Genomic DNA, 16,829 nt, shown 5'->3' on the forward strand with positions numbered 1-16,829 from the left:
ACTCTCTCATCAGGACACCCCATCCTTAGGACATTCCGCCATTTCCCTGGGGTGTCTGGCTGGGCTGCAAGCTGCCCTCCACAAGGACACAGCTCTCCCATTGCAGCTGCGTGTTATCTAGGTGCCCCAGGGAGAAGCCACCTAGATACTGAGGCCACACTGAGACATACTGCTGGGTGGCTGGATGTGGGCAGCTGGAAGGAGGCCGATGTGTTGCTGGCTAGAAGGGGAGGGCTGAGACCTGCCTCACGTCCCCTCAGAAAGAGTGCTGATGGGCACTTTGCAAGTGCATTCCTCTGCTCTCCATGGTGTCGTTTCTTTTTTGGGTAACACGAGTGCAACTGTCCTCCACCTCCGAGGTGGGAGCACAGGGCAGCTGGGAAGAAGGCAGATGGACAGACCAGCTCTGCTTCCTCTTCACTCAAGCCAGAGTGAATCCTTTTGCCTCTTGGGAATCACAGCTGCTCACCCTGAGTGCAGCAGCAATGCTGAGGATTTCTACCTCCAGGCATGCTCCTCAGGTGTGACAGGGTCAGCTAAAAAAAAAACAAAGAAGCCTTAAAACTATTAATGCACATTATTTAGAAGTGGGAATGAAGATGCTGAAAATGCCTTCAACATTATGTGTGGATGAAATATGACTGGAACTGGGAATATAAATTTTAGTCACCTGCTTCCATGTACACAGTGCTGTCGGTCAGGGCTGGCTACTCTGGAGCCCACGGGCAGAGGCCTCTGCTCCTCAGAGCAAACTCAGCCAGCACAAAGCAGAGCTCATGCCACGGAGCTCAATGATGGTGCTGCTGAAGTCGGGAGAGGTAATGTGTGTTTGTGGGAGGTTATGAGAAAGTTTGCTCAGAGAAGTCTGCCCTAACTTGTCAATTTGTCTTCTTCATCACACAGTCCCCCGTGCCCTAAAGGAGCGAAATGTCCAACAGCAGCTCCCTCAATGAATTCCTCCTCCTGGCATTCACAGACACGCGGGAGCTGCAGCTCTTGCACTTCTCGCTCTTCCTGGGCATCTACCTGGCTGCCCTCCTGGGCAACGGCCTCATCATCACAGCTGTAGCATGCGACCACCACCTCCACACCCCCATGTACTTCTTCCTCCTCAACCTCTCCTTCCTTGACCTTGGCTCCATCTCCACCACTCTCCCCAAATCCATGACTAATTCCCTCTGGAACACCATGACCATTTCCTATTCAGGATGTTCTGTGCAAGTCTTTCTATTTGTCTTCTTGTTAGGAGCAGAGTTTTCTGTTCTCACGGTCATGGCCTATGACCACTTTGTTGCCATCTGCAGGCTCCTGCACTACGGGAACCTCATGGGCAGTAGAGCTTGCATCAAAAGGGCAGCAGCTGCTTGGGCCAGTGGTTTTCTCTGTGCTCTCCTTCACACTGGGAACACATTTTCAATACCACTCTGCCAAGGCAACACAGTGGACCAGTTCTTCTGTGAAGTTCCCCAGATCCTCAAGCTCTCCTGCTCAGACTCCTACCTCAGGGAAGTTGGGCTTATTGTGGTTGGTGTCTGTTTAGGCTTTGGGTGTTTTGTTTTCATTGTGCTGTCCTATGTGCAGATCTTCACTGCTGTGCTGAGGATCCCTTCTGAGCAGGGACGACACAAAGCCTTTTCCATGTGCCTCCTCACCTGGCCGTGGTCTCCCTTTTTCTCAGCACTGTCATGTTTGCCTCCCTGAAGCCACCCTCCCTCTCCTCACCAGCTCTGGATTTAGTGGTGGCTGTCCTGTACTCAGTGGTGCCTCCAGCAGTGAACCCCCTCATCTACAGCTTGAGGAACAAGGAACTCAAGGTGGCACTGAAGAAACTGGTTCGGCTGGTACTAGTTCAGCAGCAATAAGCTGCCCATCACTCTTCATTAGTGGTTTCCAATTCATCTTAGACAACTCTTACGCTTTGGGCATTCTCTCTGTGATAATCATGTTTGTGTAGAAGTGTTTGAACTCATCCCACTTCTCAAGCAACATGAACCCAGTCTATTTGATTCAGAGGCCTTCTGTGAATGTGTCTATCACTGTGTCAGTGCTGGCCTCCCAAATAGCATCACAGTAATAAAAGGGGATCTCCTCAGCACAGTGCCTGAAGGTTGGGCTCCTCTTCCAAAACGGGAGCCAAGAATGCGCTCAGGGAATTGCACCTGAAAAGGCCCTGTTGCCGTGCCTGGGTTTTCCATGGGCTAAGCAGGATGTGCTCATAGGGTGATGTGTGAGGGAATGAGGGCTGGATTCAGCTGTCACTGGTGGGTGCCCAGTGGCCCTGGAGGGGGTGAGCGGTATCTTGCAGGGACTGTTCCACATATTAGAGGGCTGGTGACGGACTCCTATCCTTCTGGAAGGGAGCATGGAGCCACCAGAAGAGCAGAGGGGATCTCCAGGGGCAGCGTGGGACAGGCAGTGAGTGGAGACTCCCAAAACCAAGTGGAGTCACCCAAATGTAAAGGGCCAAACTGAGGAATGCACCAAATCAGGGCTTTTCAATCTCAGGAGAGGCAGTGGGCTGGGTCTAAAGACACCTCTGACCCCATCTTGAGCAATGTGAACTGCCCTGTGATTGCTCCATGCATCCTCCACAGGCACAGATGCTGGGGAGGGGGGTGTCAGGTGCAATGATGCTGGGCCAGCTGGCTCTGCCCTGACCAGCATGGCCAGTGTGGAGTCACCCCATGGCCCCACAGTACACTCACCCTGCAGAGCAGCACCGCCAGCCCGGATCCCTGCGAGGAGCACAGGAGAGGGCTGCAGGAATGGCCAGGCAGGCCAGCAAGGACACACTGACCTGGGGAAAGGCTCTCTGGGGAGCAGGGATGTCTCCAGAGAAGAGCAAAGGAGCAATTGTGTGCTTGTGGGGAAGAATAAATGATAACCTGTTTCTGAGTGTGTCAGCTCAGGGCAGGCTGCCCTGTCACTGGAGCTGCCTGAGGAGCCCCGGGGCCAGGACTCGTGTGCTGTCGTGGGGAGAGGGGCTGCCCAGAGGGGCTGCAGGCAGCCAGGGTTAAGGATCTCCTGGTGATGAGAGCAGTGGAGACATGGAGTGAGTGGCCTCCATTTCCTTGTGCCATTGCTGGCCTCCAGCCCTGGGGCTGATGGGCTCACACCTCTCTCTGCCCCCCAGGACCTGCTGTGCCCTTCAGAGGGGCTGGGGCTGTGGAGTGAGTGCCCAGAGCTCTGTAGCCCCCTGCAGCAGGCACTGCTGGGGGCCACCACCAGCTTGGGCTGCTCTGCTGGGTGGAGATGACAGGGGAGGTGGGGAGAGCTGAGGAGGGTCTGGTCTGGTCTGGGAAGGGCCCAGGAGGTGAAAATGCCATCAGGCAGCTACTCTGTGTGAACGGCAGTGTGGGAGCACACGGCCGTGTGCTTGCAGGGCAATTGCAGATCTCCTGGGAAAGGCACCAGGACATGGAGGGTGCAGGAGAGAAGAGCCCAGGTGGTTCCCTGTGTTGAACGGACACACTGGGGAAGCTGCCCCAGGGCCATCATTCCAGAGCAGCCCCTCACATCACCCCTTTCCCATGCTGGCTACTGACCCCAGCTGTGGAGTTGTCCATGGCCACCTCCATCCTCCTGCAGGTCTCTCTGTCCCAATGGAGGGGAAAAGGTCAGCCTTGCATGACCTCTCTTCTGCACCAGACTCTGGCAGATCCAGGAGCACGGCTGTTTGCTGACCACCACGTGGAGCACAGCCCTGGCTGGGTAAGGATATTTTTGCATTTGCTAAAGACCTTAGGCACATTAGAGTGCCATCACCCTCATGCCATGACTTTTTCATTGTGCCATACTCATTTGGTATCATGTTGTAATGTACAGGAGTTGTAGGCTGTGAGCAGGGCCCATTCTGGACAAGCAGTCACTCATAATGAACCCTTGAACTGAAAACCTTTCAGGCCCAAGAGGCAACCTCACACCACTAGGAGGGGGCTGGCTCTGGAGAGGCCATGTTAGGTGCTAACCCACATGCAGAAAAGGACTTGCTGCCTGCAAGAATTGCAGTGCCTATCACCAGAGATGACAGAATTACAGAGTCATTCAGGCTGGAAGGGACGTTGGGAGGACTCTAGCCCAACCTCCTGCTCACTTAGGGATCCACACTGAATTCACACCAAGTTCCTCAGGCCTTTGTCCAGCTGAAACCTGAAAGCCTCCAAGAAGAGTACACAGTCCCTCTGGACGCCACTTCAAATACTTCAGGATCCTCATCGATTTTTCTTCCTTATATACAATTTATATACAATTTTATATACAATTTTAACAGCACTTGTGTCAGCTTTGAACTCTTTCCTCTCATTCTCCTGCCATGAATTCCTTTAAAAACCTGGTTCATTATCAGTGAGAACCTTGATCTGGGAAGCTGCTATGAGTTCCCCCAGAAACCTTCCCTTTTCTGTGCTGAATAAACCCATTCCCTCAGCCTCTCCTCACAGAGCAAGTGCTTCAGCCCCCAACCACCTTGGGGGCCTGCCACTGGCCTCACTCCATGTGATCAACAGTGTTCTACAGGCAGCCCCACCTGGACACAGTTTCTGGATGGGCTCTAAAGAGCGGTGAGCAGAGGGAGATAATCACTTCCCTCCATCTCCTGGCTGTGCTCCTGTTCATGCCACCCAGGACACTGTGGCCTCCTTTGTTGCCAGGGCAAGCTGCTGGCTGATGTTCAGCTCCCTGCCCAAAAAGACTCCCCAGGCAATATTATTGCAGGGTGTTAGTCTACCCCAGGTGCAGGACCTGCATTTGTCCTTGTTGAATTTCACAAAGTTCCTGACAGATCGTTTCTCCCTTCTGCTGAGGTCCCTCTGAATGGCAGCCCTCAAACATGTGACTCTTCCTCCTGATGAGGTGTCATCTACAAACATGATGAGAGTTACATCCTCCAGGTCACTGGTGAATCTGTCAGACAAGACAGGTCCGAGTATAGACCCCTGCATACTCCACCTTTACCTGGCTTCCTGGTAAAGCATGACCCATTCAAAAAACCCTCTGAGCTCCATCATCCAAACAGCTTTTTACCCACCTGGTTGTCAACACAACTTATCATGATGCCTTATTGTATTCAAGAATATTCATGGAGACAGTGTCCAACACCGTGCTAAAATCATGGTAAATGACATCTAGTACTTTTGGGTCCTCCACAATCACAGGTCTTTTATCACAGAAGGCAATCAGGTTGTGCAGGAATGTTTTACCTTGGGTAAATCCATGCTGATTGTTCCCAGGCACATTCTTCATGTGCCCAGAAATATGATCTGAGAGCATTTGCTGCATGAAACACTCTTCACCAAAGTGAGGCTGAAGGGCCTGCAGCTCCCCAGGTTGTCCCTGTGGCCTTTTTTGAAGATGGTCAGAACCTATTCCTTTTTCTGGTCATTGGGACATCCCTTGATCTCCACAACCTTTCAAAAGGTGATAGAGACTGGCCTTGTTATGATGTTGGCCAGCCCTCTCAGTGTCCATGGGTGCAGCCTGAATGTAGCTGAATGTTACAGCTCACGTGCACCAATTCCCACCTGCTTTCCTTTGAGAACTAGCTGCAAACAGACAGAGAAGGTTTTGTCTTAAGAGCAAACAAACAAAAATAAAATTTGGAACAGTTTAATAAAAGATACAAGACACTCCTCAACTGTATGTCAAGTCCAAGCTGCCTCCAGTGAGGTCCACTGCCCACAAGGCATAACCTGCCTTGAAATGTTTTCCACACATAGATGGGAAAGGGTAGACAGAAACACAACAAAGGAGCTGCCTAAAGGGACAACGAGACTTCTGAAAGACAAGGCAAGCTTCAGACTCCCAGCAGCTCAGAGCAGCAACTGGAGAGTTGAGGAGTACCTGAATGACAAGGAATAAAGGGAGGAGGAAAACTGGGAAACTATGGTAAGTGCACATGCCCAGAGATGCAAAGATGCCTTTAGTAATGACCAGTTTAATCAGGACATGTGGAAATATGTGAGAGAGGACTGAGATTTCATCCACAGCCCAATAGACAGAGTATTGGAAACACAAGGTCAAGGGCAGATTGATATTTCTTCTCCCGCCATTAACACCCTTCCTGAAGATTTCCACTCTTTCAGCATGTTCATTGAAGTAGACTAAAATAATCACCAATGGGCCCTCTCTAAGCACTGAAGGGAGACTGATTCCAGCATTACAAATTGTCTCATCAGAGGATGGTTATGTGCAAGAGGTGGAAATGTCTGGCTCTGGCAGCCCCAATTCTCATCTCTTAACTAGTCAGGACACAGAGAACAGGGTAAGAAGGGAGCTCATTGACAGCAAGGAGGAGGCTGATCTCACCCCAGGCCAGACCCCGTCAGTGCAGATGTCTCTGACAAATACAGTTCTCTGCACTTCCCTTTCTCGTCCAAAGAGGGAACTAAGTTGTCTCAACGGAGTTGTTTTGAGATACCTTTCCTAATGACAAGCTAAGGTCCTGCAGGAGCTGCCTCCAAAATTTCCACATGGCACCACAGCTACCCCAGGGCATCTCAGGCAGCCACAGCCTCTCTCTGTGGTAAAATGAATCAAGCCCCAAAAGCAGATCCTAGTCATAAGTTGAGATCTTCTCAAAAAATAACTCACTGCAACAATTGAGAAGAAATCCTCGTTTCCAAAACTTCACACAGTTTTTACCATAGCCGTATATTTTTTTCTTTCTTATGAATTGGCAGCACCATGTTCATGCACTACAGGAATTAGCCTGTCTATGCGAGTGTGTGTGTATATATATATATGTACACGTACACATACACACACACATTATTCACCAAAATACATTTGCTATCAACACTCATAATGGAGAAAGTTTGTTTTAGGAACTGTTTTATTTAAACTGTCATGTTTCAGCTCTCTTCTTCTGCCTCTCTGACCTTTCTTCTTCCTCCGCCTCTTCTCTCTTTACAGAGTGCTCCAAGAAACAGTTCACTGAACCACAGCACTTAGGGTGGACGAGACCTCCGGAAGTCACCTTGTCCAGTCCCCCTGGTCAATGCAGAGGGAACTAGATGAGGTTGCCCAGGGCCTCCCCCCACTTATGCATTGGCCACAAGGGTGCTGAGAGTGCGCTCCATTCACTGTGCAGGCCATTCATAAAGATGGTAAACAGTCCTGCCCCACATGTTGATCACTGAGGGATGCCACTAGGAACTGGCTGCCACTTGGAACTTGCACCACTGATCACAGCGTTTCAGCCTGATGGCCCATCCAATCTTCCACCTGCCTTATGATCCAATGATCAAGGGCTGAGCTCAACAATTTGCCTCTAAGGAGACTCTGGGGGACTGTGTCCAAGGCTTTCCTAAAGTGAAGGTACACAAAATCCCTGCAAAATCCCCCTTGTTCACACAGGCATTCATCTTATGGCAGAAGGCAGTCAGGTTGGTCAGGCATGGTTTCCATTTCCCCTTGGTCAACCCACGATGCCTCTTCCAGACCTTCTCCTTCATATGCTTGGAGATGGTTTCCAGGAGGATTTGCTGCATCACCTTCCCAGGGACTGAGATGAAGAGGAACAGCCTGTCGTTGCCCAGACCCTCCCTCTTGCCCTTCTGCAAAATGGCTGAGATGTCTGCCTTTTCCCAGTCATCAGGAACCTCCCTGATTGCACTGACATTTCATAGACAATTGGGAGCAGCATTGCAGTGACTCCCACCACCTCTCCCTGCACCCTGGGGTTCTTCTTGTCTGGTCCCATGGACTTGTGAGTCCTCCCCAGCTGCATCTTCATCACCCTTTGGTGAGGCTTTGCTAACACAGATGCTGCCAAAGGACTCGGGGGCCAGGGAGGCCTGGCAGCAGACAAGACCAGGAAAAGACAAGGTGAAAGAGGCAATGAGCTCCTCAGCCTTTCCCCTCTCTTTGTCACTATGTCCCCTGCCCCACTGAGCAGGGAGAACACATTTTCCTTGGATGGATGCCTTGTGCTGCCAACATCCTTGCAGAAGCCCTTCAGGTTACACTCCCCATCCCTTCTTAGCTCTCGCTCTACCTCCAGCTCCAGCTCCAGCTCCAGCTGAGCTTTGCCTTGCCTAACTCCATCCCAAAAAAGATGAAATCCTCTCTGCTGCAGTCCAGGGTGGTGACTCTGTTATTCCTCTTACCTCTCCACCATCTCACCGTCACTGCAGTGACAGACAACCTCCACATTCACATCCCCATCCAGCCTGAGCTTCAGGCAAGAAACCAAGGGGAGGATGGCACCATCTACTTAGAGGCACAAACTACAGAGGTACAGAAATCACACTGCAGAAAAGCTTGCTCTTCTCCCCTCACCACAGAGGGGATCCAGGCAATGGCCTTTCAGGTGGTTAAAGGCTGATGCAAAGAATTTCCATTGTAATGTAGATATGCCTGAGGCAGTGCCTCCCAGGCTGCCCTTACAGACAATGGAAAGGAGGAAGTGTTCACCTGCCTTCTTTTAGATGGTCGCATAAAGCACAAAGGACTCCTGTCCCAGAGACATTTGCTCTGTGCTTGAAATGGAGCCTGAGATCATAGGCTTTCAGGATAATGCAGGTTGAAGAGACCACAGGAGGTCTGTAGTGCAAGGTGCTGCTCAAAGCAGGGTCAGATAGAGGGTCAGAAATCAAAGAATGCCCCTGCCAAAGGACTTCTGGGGATGATAGTGATGGAGAAGTCAGTAGAGGGTTGATGGGGTGGTACAAGTCCCATGGACAAAAGGGTTTCCTTTTTCCCCTTCTCCAGAGAATGAAAGCCTCAGCTCTCCACAAAGAAGAAGCTGGGACACTAACTTTGCCACTAACATGGAGATGGAAAAGATCCTGGGTCCCTTACAGACAGAGGCTGGTCCAAAGGCCACCACCCCAATGTCCCAAGACACCCAGGCATGCCTGCCTTGCTGCTGGGCACCCTGCAGCCCCAGGCAGGAGGTGTGTGGGGAAGAGAGTGGTGTCTGCAGCCTGCAGCCTTGGCCACCCAGCAGGTGTGGTGGGACCCTGGTTCCCTAGATGAGACTGGGCTCTCCTGCATTTCCCCAGTGAAGCCTGCATCCCCTCTAGCTGGGAAAACAGCCCGGCAGAGAGGACCAACACGAGAAAAACAATCTCTGTTCTGGGGTGTGCAGAGAGGAGGAAGTCAAGGGGGATCTGCTGATGCCTTGGACAGTGATTCCCTCCCTGCAGCCGCTACAGCCCTGCTGATGCCCTGTAACCCGTGAGCCCAGGAGGTGGGACTCCGATCTGCTCTGGCTCTAAAGATTTCTCAGCCCTTCAGACCCAGGATGCAAAGCACCGGTCTGGGGACACCTCAGCAGTTGAAGGGGCTGAATACCTGGCGTGTTGTCTAAAACTTTTTTGGAGTCTCCTGGCACTACTTTGACACCTGTTGCACATGGAGCAGAGACTCCTTTGGGGATGAACTTGCTCACTGTGTAATTCTGAGGACAGGCTTGACCAGGCAGTACAAATGCCAGCAAGGCCTCAACCCCACAACAGCATCCCCTGCCCCTCACTCTGCCTTCCAGCCCCTTCCTCCTAGAGGATTTGGGTTGGGAGGGACCTCCAGAGATCTCCAGGAGCATGATCTGCTCTGAGCTGGGCTAACTTGACAGATAGATCAGGTTGGTAGGTGCTTTCTCCAGGAGAGTTTTTATAAGATTTCCTCTCCCCTGCCCCAGTGCTACTCAACTACCATGGTTATTTCTTTGTTTTTTCGTTAAACTCTTTTGAAATTTCCCTTACTTCATCTTTTCCTTGCTGTCTCTTGACCTTTCCTGCCCTTAGGTCCCAGCCAGACCAGCCCACCAACTTTGACTGAGGACCCTCACAGCCTCACTTCCAGGCCCAACCTTCCTGGGATCTCCTGGGACCGCGCAGGCGGGCTGTGGTGGCCATCTCCAAGCAGAGCTATGTGCTGCGGATCCCTATGTGGTCTTAGACGAGAATGTATGGATACATGACATGACCCAGGCAGAGCCTGTGGGCCAGTGCCAGGGCAGAGACAGGATCAACAGGCATGAGAAGTGAAAACCTCCAGCAGCTCCTCTCCACACCTGGGCTGGCAGTGATGCACCTAGCGGTGCTCCTGAGACAGTGACACAGGACGGGGGGCACTGTGAGCTGCAGTGCTGGGCACTGACCATCTGTGCTGGGTCTGGGAGTCCTGGCAGGTGGTGCTGGTGCCTGCAGCCCTAGAGAAAACTCCAATCCAGCTAGCAGCAGTGAGTCCCCTCCATGACTGTCGGGAGTTTCTGGAGTGTCGTGGCTCCCATCTGCGCCTCAGCCCTCCACTGGCCCAGCCCTGCTAACCTCCATGTGGCCCCACAGCCCCACTGTGTAAGCACCGCAAAGGACAGGGTGCATTCTGGGATGGGGAAACATCCCCCCCACCATGGTCTGAATGATAGCCCTTGGTGCCCTGCCCCCTTGGCCCTCCTGCCTGGCAGCCTCCCACCAGTCCCCAGCCCCTGCCCAACCCTGATCCTGTCCCCCCGGGGTTATCAGAATGCCTGCTCTGGGGTCTGCTGGGATCTGAGCCCAAAGGGAGAGGCCAGGCAGGGCTGGCCATTCCCCCATACAGGTGCTCAGCCCAGGAGGCAGACAGAGCTGGTCACATTCAGAGCTCACTCCTCTCCAGGACCATGGGTAATGGCCAGTGATGGAAATGGCTGGTACGAGGGGCTGGGTCTGGGAGGAGTTTCCTTGGGCAGTTTCTCCTCTCTGTTCATGCAGCAGCAAGATGGGATGGATTTTTGCACTGAGGCACCCTGCTTGAGGGCCCCCATGGGAGGAGGATGGTCTACAGGCCCAGTAGATGGCCCCAGGTCCTCCTCTGCATGCTCTGTGACAGTCCTGCAGAGGACCCAGCAGAGGGCTCATCCTACCAGGGCTCACAGCTGGACATCCAGTCCTCCAGCTGGGCATGCAGCCCTGTTTGTGGGTAACTTTGGGGGTAACAGTCAGCACGCAGGGTGGGAGAGACTGTCTCAAGGAAATGTGCTGGGGACAGGGTGTGAGGGACAGCAGCTTTGGAGGAAGAGCCCAGCCTTCAGGCACTGCACCTGCAAGAACCTACTTTATTACAGAGGTACTGTGAGGGAGTCAGCTCTGACCCAGTGTTGGACACAACTTTATATGGGCACCAGGTGAGACAGAGCAGTCTCAGGAAAGGTGGAATGAATCCAACCATTTGTGTAGCAAAATGGTGATAAATATTAATAACAGTAATAGTAGTAGTAATAAAAATAAAGTGAACAAACAAAGCTCAGTCCTGGTACGGGACACAGTGGGAGTCATTTGTAGAGAGCAAAAGCAGTGTTACCAGTGCTGAAAAATGCCCATGAAATCACTTTCCTCAGGGCATCCTTGAGCTCCTTGTTCCTCAGGCTATAGATGAGCGGGTTCAGAGTTGGAGGCACCACTACGTACAGAACAGCCACCACCAGATCCAGATCTGGGGAGGAGATGGAGGGGGGCTTCAGGTAGGCAAAGATGTCAGTGCTGACAAACAGGAAGAACACGGCCAGGTGAGGGATGCATGTGGAAAAGGCTTTGTGTCGTCCCTGCTCAGAGGGCATCCTCAGCACAACAGTGAAGATCTGCACGTAGGACAGCACAATGAAAATGAAACACCCAAAGGCTAAACAGTCACTAACCACAATCAGCCCAACTTCCCTGAGGTAGGAGTCTGAGCAGGAGAGCTTAAGGATCTGGGGAACTTCACAGAAGAACTGGTCCACTGTGTTGCCTTGGCAGAGTGGTATGGAAAATGTGTTTGCAGTGTGCAGAAGACCATGGAGAAAACCACTGGCCCAGACAGCTGCTGCCATTTTGACACAGGCTCTGCTGCCCATGAGGGTCCCATAGTGCAGGGGTCTGCAGATAGCAACAAAGCGGTCATAGGCCATAACAGTGAGAAGAAAATACTCTCCTCCTAACAAGAAGACAAACAGAAAGACTTGAGCAGCACATCCTGAGTAGGAAATGGCCCTGGTGTCCCACAGGGAATTGGCCATGGATTTGGGGACTGTCGTGGAGACAGTGCCAAGGTCGAGGAGGGAGAGGTTGAGGAGGAAGAAGTACATGGGGGTGTGGAGGCGGTGGTCGCAGGCTACAGCTGTGATGATGAGGCCGTTGCCCAGGAGGGCAGCCAGGTAGATGCCCAGGAAGAGTGAGAAGTGCAAGAGCTGCAGCTCCTGCGTATCTGCAAATGCCAGGAGAAGGAACTCGTTGAGGGAGCTGCTGTTGGACATTTTGCTGTCTCCAGGCATGGGGGACTGTTCAAAGGAGAAAAGACATTGAGAAGTTAGCAGAGACTTTTCAGGCAAAGAACCTCCCAAAAGTTGCAGTTCTTGTACATGCCCCCACATTGCCTCTCTCCTTACTGAGAGGATCTTTGTGCAGCTCCCATGCTTCAGCTCCTCTTTGCCCTGGCTGAGTGTGCTGTGAGGAGCAGGGATCTCTCTCCGTGGGACCCAGAGACGTCTGTCCTGCTGTCAAGCAGTGGGCACAGGGGAATTGGTGTGACCAGCTCTGACAGTCACACTTTCTGTCAGGTGAAATCCACTCATTGTGTAGAAGGGCTTTTCAGCATCTTCACTCTGAATTCTAAAGAATGAGGTTTGAGGAAGAGAGTTTCAGGGAATTTTTATTTTCTTTGAGATGTCCTTGTCATCCCTGGGGAGTGTTCCTCAAAGGTAGAAATCCTTGGCATGGATTCACTGTCATTAGGTGCAGAGTGTGGACAGCTAGTTTGTCTATTAGTCTCATTCCAAGCTGTCCTGTGCTTCCACCTCTTGGAGCTGGAGGATGATCACACTCATACGTTGCCCTAGAAAGAAACCAGCCCCTGCTGAGAGCACACGAGTCCAGTTTCAAAGTGCACAGCTCCAAACTTCGCACCCTTTCTCAGGGCACCTCAGGGAGCTCTCCACAAAACCCTTCTAGTCAAGGATACACAGGGCTATTTGCAGATGCCCACATACACCCTCCCACCACCATCTCCCTACTCTCAGCATCTCTGCACCTTCCTCATAGGTCTCTGAGATATCACAGAGATGCTATGAGACAGCAGTGCCTTTCTAGAGGGCAGCAGGCAGTCTGCCAGGACACTATAAGGAAACAGTCAAAGGACTCTTAGGACTAGAGATGGGCTCTCCTTAAGGGAGAGATAGCTCATTTCCCAGCCCCACAGACTGCATTTTCTGGAGCTCCACAAGTCAGTAGAGGGCTGGGGCAACCTTATTCCCATGCAGACCCCTCTGCTGCACAACTTGCAGCATCCATGTCTGAACTGCAGCTGAAACTTCCCACCCCACAATGCCCAAGAGCAAGACCAGGAGCAGCATGGACAGGAGGGGAAACAAGGAGCAGCATCATGGTCCTGCTGCCAAGGGAGGCAAGAAGAGAGAGACAGATGGGAACTCAGGAAAGCCTTCACCTTACCGCTAGGCATGCCACCTCGCAGACAGTGACATCGCAGGGCAGTCACTCTCAGTCCCTTTGTCGGGCACCTCTCCTCTGCCGGAGGGCTGGCTGCAGAGAAGGCAGCTCATGCCCTGGACCCCGTGGCTGTCAGGGCAGAGGCTCTGTTGCGTGGGAGAGGAGACACAGGGAGCTTGCTCAGAGGAAGGTGCCTGCATCAGAGGGACTGACCACTGACCATGACTTGCCCAAATCCATCCTCCCATGATGATTCTGTTGGCACTTCCCTCTCACTCCCTGCCCATCTCTGCTGCCTGGAGCTGTTCCTGCTGCCTGGAGCTTTCTCTCTCCCAGCATCTTTTCCTTGTTGGTACTCACAGACCCTGTCCCACACTCTGTCTGCACAGTTCTGCCCTACAGAAACCTCCCGGATCACGACACTGTCCAGGGCATCTCTGTGCTCACAGGTCCTAAGGAGCAGGTCACATTAGCCCTGATAAGTCCATAAAGGTGCTGCTGGTGCTGCTGTAGGTGGAGATGGGGTTGGAAGGGTTTGCTGAGCTTTCTCACAGACCTACTGATCTCTGAGAGGGAAGGTCAGTGAGTCCCAGTTCCTTGCCAAACCACAAAACTCTTTCCTTTTTTCTCCCTGCCAACATTAGGAAACTGAAAGCCCTAGAAGGAAAGCTCCTTGCCTTTCAAGTAGCCTTTTTTGTACCTTCCTCTGCGGTGCGGGGACACTGCTCTAAATCACAGCCCTGGGCAGACCTGTGTGCATGTCCCAGCTTCACAGCCCTGCACTCATCCTTGGGAGAAAGCAGCAGCATGCCCTGTCCCTGTGATGGTGTGGCAGGGAATGCCTGCTCTGAAGCATCTCCCCCTCCTCTGCAAAGGAGAGTGATCCTTAAAAAAAACAGTCATAGAATGGAATGGGTTCAGAAGACCCCTCCAGGAACCTCAGTAGCATTGCCCTGCAGCCAGAGACTTACCGTGTCAAGGGCTGTGAAGGTTTCTCCCACAACAAGTTCTCCTCTGTCCTCCCACTCCACACAGCCTTGCACTTCTCTCTGTCATGTCTCCTCTCATGTCAGCAGCAGCAGGCAGAGCCTGGAGCCCTGCTGCTCTTTGCAGAGGAGCTGCTCTGGCACAGAGCTGTCTCTGGGCAGTTCTGACTGGTTGCCATGATCTCCCTCCATCCCCAGAGCCTGGCCCTGCTCAGGAGCAGAGGCCCAGCTGAGCTCATGAACTTCACTGTCCCTTGTGCTCCCTCCTCCTGGGAAATGTTCACTGGAACTAACTAAAATAATCACTGATGGTCCCTCTCGAAACAATACAGAGAGACTAGTTACAGCATTGTCCCTTGTTTCATCAGAGGATGGTTTCATCAGAGGATGGTTATCTATGAGAGGTGGAAATGCCCAGCTCTGGAAGGTCCTATTCCCACATCTTAACTAGGCAGGACACATAGAACGGGGGAAGAAGGGAGCTCATTGAGAACAAGGAGGAGGCTGATCTCACCCCAGGCCAGACCCCATCAGTGCAGATGTCTCTGTCAAATCCAGGTCTCTGCACTTCCCTTTCTTGTCCAAAGAGGGAACTAAGTTGTTTCAATGGAGTTGTTTTGAGATACCTTTCCTAATGAAAAGCTCAGGTCCTGCAGGAGCCGCCTCCAAAATTTCCAGCACCACATGGCAACACAGCTACCTCAGGGCGTTTCAGGCAGCAATAGCCTCTCTCTGTGGTCAAATGAATCAAGCCCCAAAAGGAGATCCTAGTCCTAAGTTGAAATCTTCTCAAAAACTACCTCACTGCAACAATAGAGAAGAAATCCTCATTTCCAAAACTTCACACAGTTTTTACCATTGCCAGATATATATTTTTTTCTTTTTTATTAATTGACAGCACCATGTTCATGCACTACAGGAATTAGCCTGTCTATGTGAGTGAATATATACGTATACACACACACATTATTCATCAAAATGCATTTGCTACCAACACTCTGCATGGAGAAACTTTGTTCTGAGGAACTGGTGTATTTAAACTGTCATGTTTCAGCTCTCTTCTTCTGCCTCTCTGTTGTTTCTTCTTCCTTGGCCTCCTCTCTCTTCACAGAGCTCTCCAGGGAACGGTTCAGTGAACCACAGCACTTAGGGTGGACGAGACCTCTGGACGTCACCTAGTCCCAGCCGCCCTGGTCAATGCAGAGGGAAGCAGATGAGGTTGCCCAGGGGCTCCCCCCGCTTATGCATTGTCCACAAGGGTGCTGAGAGTGCGCTCCATCCACTGTGCAGGCCATTCATCAAGATGTTAAACAGTCCTGCCCCACATGTTGATCACTGAGGGATGCTGCTAGTAACTGGCTGCCACTTGGAACTTGTACCACTGATCACAGCGTTTCAGCCTGATGGTCCATCCAATCTTCCACCTGCCTTATGGTCCATTGATCCAGGGCAGAGCTCAACAATTTGCCTATAACAAGATTCTGGGGGACTGTGTCCAAGGCCTTGCTAAAGTGAGGGTTCACAAGATCCCCTGCTTTCCCCTTGTGCATGCAGGTATTCATCTGATGGTAGAAGGCAATCAGGTTGGTCAGGCATGCTTTCCATTTCCCCTTGGTCAACCCATGCTGATTCTTCCAGGCCTTGTCCTTCCTATGCTTGGAGATGGTTTCCAGGAGGATTTGCTCCATCACCTTCCCAGGGACTGAGATGAAGAGGACCAGCCTGTCATTCCCCAGATCCTCCCTCTTGCAAATATTATATCCACTCTCAAGAAAGGCCCAGAGGGCAACCCAGGGAGCAACAGGCCGTTCAGCCTCAGCTGGTTGAGGAGTGTGTCATGGAGTGAGTCCACTCATTTCTGGGCACATGAGGGAGGAGAAGATGATAGGGAAGAGGCAGCCTCGATGTTCCCAGCATAAATTGTGCCTCACCACCTCATTGCCTTTTATGATTACATAGCTGTAGTTGTGGTTGGAGAGCAGAAAATTTCTTTCAGCTTGATTTGAGCAAGGGGTTTGACACTGTCTCCCACAATAGCCTTGTGGAATACAATTTAGAAATTTACCACCTAGATGGGTGCACAACTAGATGACTTGATTAGTGACATGGAAGAGGCAATACTTACTATGCTTGTTGAGGACAAAAAAACTGCGGGGGGGACCCCAGCCACATGCTTGAGGGCTGCCATTCAGAGAGACCTAGGCAGGCAGGAGGAATGGGCTGTCAGTACATGGAGTCCAGGGCATGAGCCACCTCCTCTGCAGCCAGACCTCTGCCAGAGGAGAGGGGCATCTCTCCTGCCACAGGCCCATTTCATGCTGCCTGACAAGGGTGCTGAGAGCGACTGCCCTGCAATGTTGTTGTCTGTGAGGCGGCATGCCCACCTGGGTAAGGTGAAGGCTTTCCCAAGGCCCTCTGTCTCTCTCCTTGCCTCCTTCGG

Source organism: Apteryx mantelli, chromosome 11 (assembly GCF_036417845.1).
Source record: "Apteryx mantelli isolate bAptMan1 chromosome 11, bAptMan1.hap1, whole genome shotgun sequence".
Taxonomy (NCBI): Eukaryota; Metazoa; Chordata; class Aves; order Apterygiformes; family Apterygidae; genus Apteryx; species Apteryx mantelli.